Genomic DNA, 12,049 nt, shown 5'->3' with positions numbered 1-12,049 from the left:
CCCAACCACCAAACAGGCGGGTCCTGAAGCAGCCCCCACCTCCAATATCAGGAATGTCCTTCCTTCCAGGTGTGAATGCCTCTCCTGGGTCCTTCACATCACACTGCGGGCTCTGGATACTAAAAGGTCTTTGTCTTTTGCCAAGAGAGAGCTTCTACATTTCCGTTTCCCTGACACCCACCAGCTCTCCACAAGTTAACCATTCTTAGGCTGTCTGTGCTATGTGCTTGTCCCAGTGGCCACCCGCCATGAGTGCCCATTGGCTGACTGCCCACCAGGCAGCTGATGAGCTGGAAGCCTCACCAGGAGAGCCGCAGCTTCAAGCCCCCCAGGGCACCAGGTAGGGTATGCCCAGGGTGAGTGTGGGTTCCCCTCTACAGCAAGCCCTCAGTGAGACAGTATAGAAACACGACCTTCTCTTCCCCTCCATCCCCCCCCTGCTCCTCTTTTCTCATCCCTCACTCCCTCCTCCTCTACCCCCTCCTCCATGCCCAATAAATTCAGTGTAACTGTCTCATTTCATAGGCGTCAAGAAAGCTTCCTGAAATGCTAGGAGAAAAGGGAGTCTTACCACACTCTAGGACTTGACTTCCAATCCCAGGAATCTGCCTGGTAGGAATATGTGTCTTCTCTAGGACCTCTTTCCTAATGTTCTATCCCCCCACAGGCCCTGAGATGCATACTGGGGCTCCACACATGCTAGACACCCTCGTGTCCATTCGCAGCCCTTAAGCTCAGCCTCCTGTGTACATGTCTACCGCCACCTGGCCCAGTCCAACACACCGGGGGGTTGGCAACAGCCTACACCTGGACCCTGTCCCTGACTGCCTCTGGTCACAGTCAGCCAGGTGCCTCTAGGCACCTCCTGACCCTATCTTTCTGACAGCAGGTATCCTGGTAGCATCCCCATCTCCCCTGCTTGTGCTCTCTCTCTCTTTCTCTCTCTCTCTCTCTTTTTTTTTTTTTTTTTTTTTTTTTTTTTTTTTTTTTTTTTTTTTTTTGGTTTTTCGAGACAGGGTTTCTCTGTGTAGTTTTGGTGCCTTTCCTGGAACTCAGTCTGTAGACCAGGCTGGCCTCGAACTCACAGAGATCCACCTGCCTCTGCCTCCCGAGTGCTGGGATTAAAGGCGTGTGCCACCACCGCCCAGCTCCTGCACTCTCTTTCTACCTCAGTGGCTCTCTCTCCCACAGTTCCTCTTTTCTGCCAAGGACACTTGAATTTTCTGTCTCTGCCTCTGTTGCCCAGGTGGTGCCTTTCCCAGACCCACCAATCCCATCATGCATGTCTTCTGTAGATAGTACCTTCAAAGCTATCACCATTAGATATCCTAGGTTGGGTAACACGTGACCCCCATCTGTGCATGTCCTGGGGACAGCACTGGCCTGCGTTCATCTTCCCATCTATTCTCTGCAGCAAACCAAGCTCCGTGCATGTGATGGGCACTTCACCTTCAGAACACTGGACAGGGTGACATTTGACACATGCACCCATGTCTGTCCACTGCACTTGAGGCACAGAGGACTACTGTCCCCAGCACCGGGGTGGGAGGGGTGCCTTCCGGTAGAAGTGACGAGGGGACAGGCTCTGAAGGCTAATCTAATGGGAAAACAGAGCCCAGAGGCAGTGGAGCAGCCAACAGAGGCTTGTCATCGTTGTGACTGATCAGGAAACAAGACTGGGTCTGGTGGCATCAAAGAGAGCCAGCAGTGCCCAGGGTGGGTGTGGGAGTCTCCAGAGATGCTGGGAGACACCCCATTTGTGGAAAGTGTCTCAGTAACACCTGTGGGATAGGAGGTAGAGCGGAGAGTCGGGGACCAGAGGGTCCTGGCCTAGAACTCATTCCTGTCTTGTATCTAAGGCTGAACAGAGGGATCAGGGAAACTGGGCAGCAAGCACTGAGTTCCAGGTCCAGGCTGGAACCCAAAGATGGAGGTGGGATAAGCAGGCCGTGAGTGTTAATGTTAAGTATGACGTTTATTACAAAGCACAAGGTACCCTGAAGCAAATCAGTGGATACTAATGGTAGGCATAAAAATCATCCCAAACTCAGGTGGGGCTCTCTAGCAGCCAGGGCGCTTCTGAAGCAGTATCTTCCATGTGGTTCCACAGGTCTGTGTGCCTCATCCGAGCCAGAAGATGCTGTCTCTGGATGCTGCAGGTGTCAGACAAGCCTGCTGGGCTGGTCCAGGACAGTGGCCAGAGGGAAAAGTATGCTAGTTTGCTTTTTTATTGCTGTGGTAAACACCATGGCCAAAAGAAACTTGGGGAGGAGAGGGTTCATTTGAAATTATAGCTTATAGTCCACCACTGGGGGAAGTCGGAACAGGAACTCTCAAGTCAGGAACCTGGGTGCAGGAACTGAAGCAAAGCCTGTGGAGGAATGCTAATTACTGGCTTGTGTAATGCTTGTTGTGGCTTGCTCAGCTTGATTTTTTTCATACAATCCAGGACCACCTGCCCATATACAGTAACACCCACAGTTAGCTGGGCATCCCACACCAATCATCAATCAAGAAAATGCCCTACAGATGTCCCTACAGGGCAATCTAATGGAGGCATTTTCTCAGTTGAGAGTCCTCCAGGTGACTCTAGCATGTGTCAAATTGACAAAAAAATACCTACCCAGCATACAAGGCAGGTGAAGAGAGCCTGGAAGGGGCTGGGTACAGCGTGGTCAGTCAGCCAGTTCTGTGGCCTGGAGAGACAAGTCCTGCAAAAAGAGAAAGCCAGACATCTCTGAGAGCCACAGCTGCGGATGGCCTTCTGAGCCTCTGGGAGAGAACAAAGGCCCTGTGTGTCTGTCCGGAGTGAAGCTCTTGTGGAAGACAGAGCCCCTTTCAATGCCAGCCAACTCCCACCAAGTCAAGGCTGCTGTGGCCTTGGGGTGAAGGGGCAACCCTGATGTGGCTGACGCAAGTGGGTGATTCAAAAGCACCAGCAAGGTGGCCATGGCTGCTGGAAGTCACAGAGGACAACTTCAGCTCGCCTTACCTAATCTCAACTCCGACTCCAGAGAGTGGGCCTGGAGCCCAGGAATGAGCTGGTCAGAGCCCCGGGGGTGGAGACAAAGGCTGTGACATCTCAAAATGTACCAGACATGGCCAGCTGCAGGTGGCAGGCAGGTGAGCCGAGCCAAGGCCAAGGTTGAGACACAGATGAACTCAAAACCAAAAGAACAGTGGGAGGAAGGCCTGGCAACAGATGGGCCACAGCATAGCTCTAGGGACGACAGCCCACAGGACCACAGGCCATGGAGACCACAATGAATGGGAACCACAGCCCATGGAGACAAAACCCCACTAGGATCATAACCCACAAGACGCCAACCCACAGGAACCAACAGCCCATGGAAATACAGTGTTCTGCAGCTAGGTCGAGTCAGCTGAGAACGTGGGGTGCAATGTCCCCCTTGACGCCGGAATATGGCAGAGAGGCACTCAGCCACATGCTCCTGGCTCTGGTCAGTTGGGCATCTCCTATTTAAGACAGTAGGAGTAGGTTGGCAGAGAAGCCAGATGTCCACCAAGGTGCATCCTTGGTGCAAGTTGTAGGGGACCTAGGAATGTGCCCTCTGTGTGGGTAGACTACAGCAGGGCCTGTCTCCCACGCTCCCCGGCTCTCCTCTCAGTTCCTAAGCCAGCAGCGTCAGGGCTGAGCTGGCAAACAGACTGTGGCCAGAGAAGGGGGACTGCGTTGGGGCACAGGTTGGGGAGGCCAGGGTTGTTTGGAAGAGTCATGCAGCAGAGCTCAGAGAAGGCAACCTTGGGGAACACTGGTGCAGAGATGTGCTGATCGGGGCAGGGGGCAGCTTCCCAGTCACACTGGACTCTCTGGAGAGACCAAGTTTAGGTCCATGTTCACCTGCCTGGCTCTCAGACGTGGCTCCTAGAAGATGAGCCCCTCAGTACCTATCGCGTCCCTAATCTTAAAGCAGGTGTCCAGGGACTAAGTAAAAGGGGTAAGGCAGTGTGGGTTTTAGGGGGCTCTTTGGGGTGAGCCATTGGGTGGCTCTGGGAAAGATGATGCGGATGCAGAGTCCACATCTCCCAGCAGAGACAACGGTGGAAAAGCAGGACCAGCATGCCTCACCCCTTCAGCTGATGCCTACCCAGGTCCTGGGGAAGAATGTATGGAATTTTCTGGCAGAGATCACATGAAGATCTGGAGACCCTAGTTACACCCAGGACAGCAGCCTCCAGGGAATAGGGTTTGGGCAACCAGGACAGACCACAGGTGTGTCTGCTCAGCAAGCAGGTGGGTGTGCTCCTGAGAGCCCCCACAGGGACCCCCCTGGGAAACAGGGAGTGTCCTGCAAAGTTTTTGCAGGTAGCCTTCCTGGTGCAGACTGTGTTACCTCCGCCCTAGTTACCCCAGGAGATGTGTTCGTCCTGGGTCTTCTGTAGCAGGAATCTTAGAAGTTCTTACTAATAAAAATAAACCTGGAGACAGTTATTGGGGTGAATGCTGGAAGATCAGAGAAGCAGAACAAGCCACAGCTTCCTCACCTCGACAGTTCCTCAGCTGATCCTATTTCCTCAGACTGGAAGCTTCTGTGTCCTCATCCCAATGGCTCTCAGCTGAACTGCTGCTCGAAAGCCTGAAGCTTAACCAGCTAAAAGCTTCTAGTTTCTGGTCCTCACGCCTTATATATCTTTCTGCTTTCTGCCTCACTCCCTGGGATTAAAGGCTCACTTTCTGGGATGAAAGGCGTGTGTCACCATGCCTGGCTGTTTCCAGTGTAGCCTTGAACTCACAGAGATCCAGATGGATTTCTGCCTCTGGAATGCTAGGCGTGTGCTACCACTGCCTATCCTCTATATTTAATATTGTGGCTGTCCTGTTCTCTGACCCCAGATAAGTTTATTAGTGTGCACAATATTTTGGGGAACACAATACTACCACAGTCTTCAGTATGATCAGCTTCTCATGGACAGGCTTCACCTAGCTGACAGTCCAGGCCTGCAGATCTGCACTGCCTGATGGGCAATACCCAGGCTCCCCAAGGGTGTGGGGCTGTGTGGTGTCATACCATAGAGATACATTGAAACAATGAACAGTATGAGGCTGGGACCTTCAGGAACGTTCTTAATCTAAGATGACTTGGATGGCAAAGCACAGTGGGTGGTACCATTATTTCCATGGCCATCAGGGTCAGTGGGGACAGAGAGCAGCTGTGTCCAAAACCCAGCTTCTCTATGGGTTGCCTGTGGGTCTCAGGATGAAACATTGTGTGGGACTGGAGTCAGGGTGAGCCAGCGACTGAGCCCATCCCCAGCAGCTGGGTTTGGAGGGAGGCCTGATGCACTCACTGTGGGCATAAGCACCTCGCTCACTGCAGAGAGATTTATTGAGTGCCTACTGTATGCTGGGTGCGGTTGTGATATTCAGGCTCCATTGGTGAATGAAGCAGATAGAGAATGAGATCTCACTCTTCCCGGAATCTGCATTCCCACAGAGGCTCAAACAGTGCGGGTTCTCAAGATAAAGAGGCAAAGTTCACATGTGTGCTGGCTAGTTTTAATGCCAACTTGACACAAGCTAGAGTTATCTGAAAGGAGGGAACCTCAATTGAGAAAATGTCTCTGTAAGAGTGCTCAAGGGCATTTTCTTAATTAGTGACTCATGGGGAGGGCCCGGCTCATGGTGGGTGGGGCTATGCCTGGGCTGATGGTCCTGGGTTCTGTAAAAAAGCAGACTGAGCAAGCCATGGTGAGCAAGCCAGTAAGCAGCACCCTTCCATGGCCTCTGAATCAGCTCCTGCCTCCAGGTTCCTGCCCTGTTTGAGTTCTTGTCCTGACTTCCTTCAGTGATGATCAGTGATGTGGAAGAGTGAGCCAGATAAAGCCTTGCTTCCCTGACTTGCTTTGCTCACAGTGTTTCATCATTAGCAACAGAAACTCTAGGACACCATGTGTATATGACTCATGCAGAAGAAGAAAGACAACCTGGGGTGGAGTCATGGGGTCAGGATGGGAGGTCTGGGGAGTGGCTCTATGAGCCGGAAGGTGGCACCCTGAAAGAGAGTGGCTGTACTGAGCAGAGAGAGCCATCAGAGTGAGTTGGGCACAGAGTGGCCAAGGCTCACATAAGTAAGGCGCGACAGTGAGCACTGTGGACAGTGATGTCTCGGGGACACTAAGGAAGCAGTCTGAGGGAATGGCTTCAAGCTTGGGCTTCCCCTGGTGAGCACCATGCACCGAGGAGGAGCAGGGAGAACTCAGATGGTAACTGATGGGTGGGGGGGACCATGATGTGAAGAAGAGGGAAGGAGGCAGGCGAACTGGCTGGAAGGGTGTCTTAAATACAGCGAGGTTGCTTGGTAGAAAGCCCAAGGCACCTAATGCATGCCATGTGGTGCAGATTTTAGTGGAAAGGGGGAAACATAAACACAAAGGAAGCAGCTGGTTCGGGGACAGTGAATTCAGACTAACCCAGATAAGAGAAGGGGTACAGCCAGGGTGGCTGGCCAGGAGAGCTTCGTCCTGGGACAGCCCTCATCAGTCCACCTTGGGATGCCTGGGGCAGCTGTGGGTCTCAGGCTGGATACCTTCCAGATCCACCAGCACCATGTCCTCAGAAGTTCAGCTCTACACGCTGAAAGGAGGTGTGTCTGAGAGGGTGTAAGTGAAAGGAAGCGGTCCTTTATCTTCTCCCTCTACACCAGCAGTTCTCAACCTGTGGATCATGACCCCTTTGAGGGGTCACACATCAGATATCCTGCATATCAGATATTTACATTACGATTCCTAACAGTAGCAAAATTACAGTTATGAAGTAGCAACAAGATAATTTTATGGTGGTGGGGGGTCACCACGGCATGAGGAACTGTATTAAAGGGTCACAGCATTAGGAAGGTTGAGAACCACTGCTTCACACTGTCTTAAGGAACAGCTGTTTAAAATGGCAGCTGGGGGTGTCTGCAGCTGTGACTGAGCCCTCACTCCAGGTGACAGCCTTGTTATGGATACAGAGAAGACTTTAAGGTCCTCACACAATGTAGGGGAACTGGCCACACCCAAGGCATCGGAACTCCTCCTCCTCCTCCTCTTCCTCCTCCTCCTCCTCCTGTGAGCCCTTCATCCATGCTCAAGAACCACAGCTGAAGGACGCCAAGGAAAGACACTGTGACAATGTGGGGAACCAGCCATTCCTGTCATCACTGTGTTCTGGGTCCCCCTGGATAAGATCTTTCACTTAGACCTTGGCAAAGCTAGTGGGTGGAGCTGGGTGCTTTCCTCACACCTCTGCAGACATCTCTCCGGAGGAGAAGGCACTGAAAGGCAGAAGCCTGATGTGGCAGAGCCCAGCCTGCCTCTCCACTTTCTTGTCATCACAGAACGGCACATGGTGCTGTCCAGCAGTCAGCAGGGCTGGGGAGCCCCAGGACCCTCCCACCCTGTTCTTCTGCTCTGTTTAACTTTGTGCATCTGCAGGTCAGCGATGGTGCAGAGAGGGGACAGAGTCATGGCTCCCATTGCTAACATGTGCCCACGACCCCGCTACCCTCTGAAGAGGACAGGAATGACCAGCAACCACACATCTGGATGAGTCAGGCACACTGGCACCACAGCGGACCAGGAGGAAACACCCACATCAGTCTCTGGAAGTACAAGCTGGTGCACACCTGGGGTACTTTCTCTCCACCGAGTGACTCACCAAAAAGTTTTCTTTTGGTGCTACCAAATCTTGTGTGTTATTTGGGCACACGCCAGGTATTGGGTTAGGAACGTCTAAAAATAAGCCCTCACCACTGGCTCCCAGTATGGCAAGGACTTGTGCCTCTACAATGAGGTTGCAAGACTCTGAGCTCCATCCCTCCTCCCCACACTGCCCAGGCCAAAGTGTCCTCAACTTTACAGAAATCCAAGGGACATTCCTAAGAAGCAGGAGTGGGCGTGGCCCTTGGTAGAAGTAGACGCCCATGTCCTCAACTGGCAGAGGGCAAGTTGACCCTGGTACTCTGAGGGCACCTCAAGGCTGGACACAGCCCTATAAGGAGCTCCTGGTCAGGACCAAGCAACAGCACCAAGAATAGCCTCAGCTGGCCTTCGGACGGACCGGCGCCAGGGTCCCAAGGAGGGCGCCAGGACAGCCAGACGGGCTGGTCAGGCCCTTGATGCCTGTTTCCTTCCTGCTGACTGCCCAGCATGGCTCCCTGAGGCTGGGGGCTGGGGCACACAGCAGGGCAACTGCTGGCCACAGATGCCAGGCCAGATGCCATGCTGACCAACTTCAACACACACAATCACCCTTGTTCATGCTCCGGAGCTCTCACACCCTCCCTCGCCCCTCCTGGATGCAGGTGGCCCCTCCCTCACACCCAGCTCCTTTTTTGTCTGCCTTGTGCCCCAGAGGATCCGTGTCTGGCTGTGCCCTTTGACCCTGACCTGACTCAGAAATGAGTCATGAAAACCCTGCTGTCTGGAATCCGTGGGACTTTGGGCCACCTCCCATCCGAATGACCCCGGGAGGCAGTGGGCAGGCCACCTCTAAATGGGACCCTGTTAATTCAGCGTGGACGAAAGCCAGGGCATGAGTGTGGCCTGCTGGGTCCCAGAGCAGGAAGCAGAGGAGAGCAGGGCAAGACCTGTGAGGTTGAAAGACAGGGTGGGTAGGGGATTGCTGTAGGGCCCAGCCTCTCCTCCTGCACACTAGGGCCATGGTAGTCCAAGGCAGAGAGAGCCTGGGTCAGCTATCCTTGGAAGGTAGGAGTCCAGGGTGAGGACACAGGGGTACACTCACATTGGTCCCCTAGGGTTTGGGCATTGGAGTCAATCCCAGTGCGGCCACTGTGGGAAGATTAATCCCCACACTAGGTATAAGCTAGAGATGGGAAGGTGGCTCTGGGGACAGTGGGGGCACAGTGTCTGGTGTAGGGACCCCTGCTGCTGGAGTACTGAGCAGAGACTGTTTCTCCTTGTAGAGAAGGCTGAATGGAGCAGGGGCTGTTGAAGAGGCCTGGGGACCAGGGACATGGACATGGGCTTAGTGTCTTCTGAGGGAAGGCGTGGGCCTGGGGACCAGGGACATGGACATGGGCTTAGTGTCTTCTGAGGGAAGGCGTGGGCCTGGGGACCAGGGACATGGACATGGGCTTAGTGTCTTCTGAGGGAAGGCGTGGGCCTGGGGACCAGGGACATGGACATGGGCTTAGTGTCTTCTGAGGGAAGGCGCTCTGGGCCCACAGGCTGTTGCTCTCAGGCATTTTCAAGTCCCTTGATCCCAGGCATGTGGCTCTAGCATCCTGGAGAGGGGGTGGCTGTGGAGACCTGCATGCCTCCTCCCCAGGGCATTACTCCCAGTGGAGATGGGCCCTCTCTAGTCTGACCTTCAGTGAGGTAGAGGGTGGCTCAGCCTGGAACCTGTGACCCCGAACTGAACAGGCTGGAGGTGGTTGTCTCAGCATCACTGGCATTGGGGACATTCACATTCTGCACGCTTCTTCCTTTTTTCCTGCATCTGAGACACCAACGATGTCACAGGTGAGTGACCTGACTTGGGAACATAAACAGCTCCACAGACACGGAGGATGGAGAACCCTATACTGAGTTAGACTGTAGGGAGAACGTCCCAGGGCTCATGGAAGTCCACACAACTGATGTTAAGACCACATGGGGATGGGGACAACACCCCTCCCCAAACCACTCCAGGGTGGAGAGGCACTATGGACCTGTTTCTCTCTCTCTCTCTTTGACTTGAACATCACATCCTTACAGCTGAGTGAGAGGCGAAGTGAGCGCAGGTCACTACCACTCTCGTAGGCACGTGGGGCGCCATTTATACAGCCTCATCTGGTGCAGCGCTAAGGTACGAACAGCTGTTAAAGGAGAGCTAAAGAGCAGCCCAGGTATCTGGGGCTCTGGGCAGGAATGAGATCTTGGACCACAGTCTGGACCTGGAGATCAGTGGCTGGGCTTTCGTGGGAGCCGTCCTGACTGTGGAGTTTCCGTCAGGCACAATCAGGAACGCTGCGGTCAGACTCTGAAGATTTTTCGCACAGCGTGCAGCCCTTGCCGGGGCATCCTAGGTCTGTGTGGGCAGGATCTTTACATTCGGAAAACACCTAGAGGTGGGTGGGGACCAACTCAGCTCTCCGGGGCAATGGGAGACAGACCTGGCAACCAGCAGAGGTGGTGTAAGCACAGAGCCTGCTGCACAGCCCCACCCCCGCCGCACCACAGAGCCTAGCAGTACTGTGGCTGGAAGCAGCAGGTTCACCCTTGCTGGCACACAGTCTATGTGTCTGGACAAACGTTGAACGACATATATCTACCATTACTACCCCTTGTGTACCATCCACACAATCCCACCCCACCTCCAGAACCCCAGCATCCCCAGATCTTCTCACTGTCCCAAGTCTGGCCATTTGCAGAGTGTCACACTGTGAGAATCCTACAGCCCCGAAGCCCTTCGGGCTGGTTCACTTAACAGCGTGCATTTAGGGCTCCCCTGACTTCTTGAGGCTTGGTGGCACATTTCTTTCCAGCGCTGAATGAGTGTTGTTACCTGGGTGTGCCCATGTGTTCAGCCATTCACTAATTACAGGGCAGCTCTGTTGCTGCCTAGCTTGGCAGTTAGGAACTTGGCTGCTGCGCACATCTACGCAGAGGTTGCCCGGGAATACCTCTTCAGGTCCTGTGGATAACTACCCAGAGTGCATTTCTGGGGTGTCTGGGAAGTCTGGTGAGCTTTCAGGAACCTGCCCAGCTGTCTTCCATGGCTACTGTGCCCTTTGGCCTCCTCGCCAGTGATGAGGGAGAGAGAGCTCCTTTGCTCGCTAGCCTGGCCAGCTCTTGGTGACATCATTGTAGGGAACTTGGCACCTCTGATTGTGGAAAGTGATATCTCACTGACTTATTTGCATTACCCTGATGTTACCGAAAGTGGACCCCCCTTTCCTCTTCTCATGTGAAGCCTCCACACTACTGAGGAGGAAGTGTTTGGGCCTTCGGGACCTTTTTAAAATCATGTGATTCATTTTCTTATTGTTGGGTCTTAACAGTTCTTGGCATATTTGGGGTATCGTGTGTCATTGGCAAAGATTTTTTTTCTCCAAGCCTGCCTTGGCTACTTATTCTTTGACTAACGTCTTCCGTGGAATAGAAGTTTTGTTTAGACTTATGTTTTGTTTTTATTTATATACATATGTATGTGGCTGTGGCTGTGTATACATGCCTGCATGTGGCTGCCCTTGGAGGCCAGAAGAGGATGCTAGATACCCTGGAGCCAGAGTTACAAGTGGTTATGAACCACTGTTCTAATTTGCTTCCTATTTCTGTAATAAAATACTGACCAGAAGCAATCTGGGGAGGAAAGGAAAGATAGGAAAATCCTATCTGACATTTTCAGGTCACACTCCATCATTAGAGAGATCAGGGCTGGAGCTCAGGGCAGGAACTGAAGCAGAGGCCATGAGGGATGCTGCTTGCTGGCTTGCTCCCCAAGGCTTACTCAGCTTATTTTCTTATACACCCCAGGACCGCCTGCTGGGGGCCACAGTGATCTGGATCCTCCCACATCCGTCATTAATCAAGAAAATGCCCCATCGACTTTCCTCCAGGTCAAGCTGATGGAGGCATCTTCTCAATCGAGGTTCTCTCTTCCGAGATGACTCGAGCTTGTGTCGCGTTGACAGAAAACTAAAGAGCACATCCATCATACGGGTACTGGGGACCACACTCAGGTCCTCTGCAATAACCTTATCTCCAGCCCCAGAACAGAAGCTTTAATGTTAGCAAGGCCTGGCCAACCATCTCCCTGGTGGAGCATGCCTTCTGTGCTGTGTCTAAAAGTCACCACCGCTCCAAAGCCATTTGAGACTTCTACTGTGTGACAATCTAGGTGAGTATTAGTTTTGCATCTTACATTTAGATCTGTAACCCAAATAGAGTTAATTTTCAGCTAAGACTGATGTATGTGTGTGTGTGTGTGTGTGTGTGTGTGTGTGTGTGTGTGTAGCCCATCTGTTCCAGTGTTACTGACTGGAATAGCGGTCCTACCCCAGCCTTCCCGATTAAATGAGGTCCACAGTATTGGTGAGGAAAATGG

Source organism: Peromyscus eremicus, chromosome 16_21 (genome assembly GCF_949786415.1).
Source record: "Peromyscus eremicus chromosome 16_21, PerEre_H2_v1, whole genome shotgun sequence".
In the NCBI taxonomy this organism is placed as follows: domain Eukaryota; kingdom Metazoa; phylum Chordata; class Mammalia; order Rodentia; family Cricetidae; genus Peromyscus; species Peromyscus eremicus.
The sequence above is the reverse complement of the archived record's forward strand: the minus strand, read 5'-3'. Positions refer to the sequence as shown.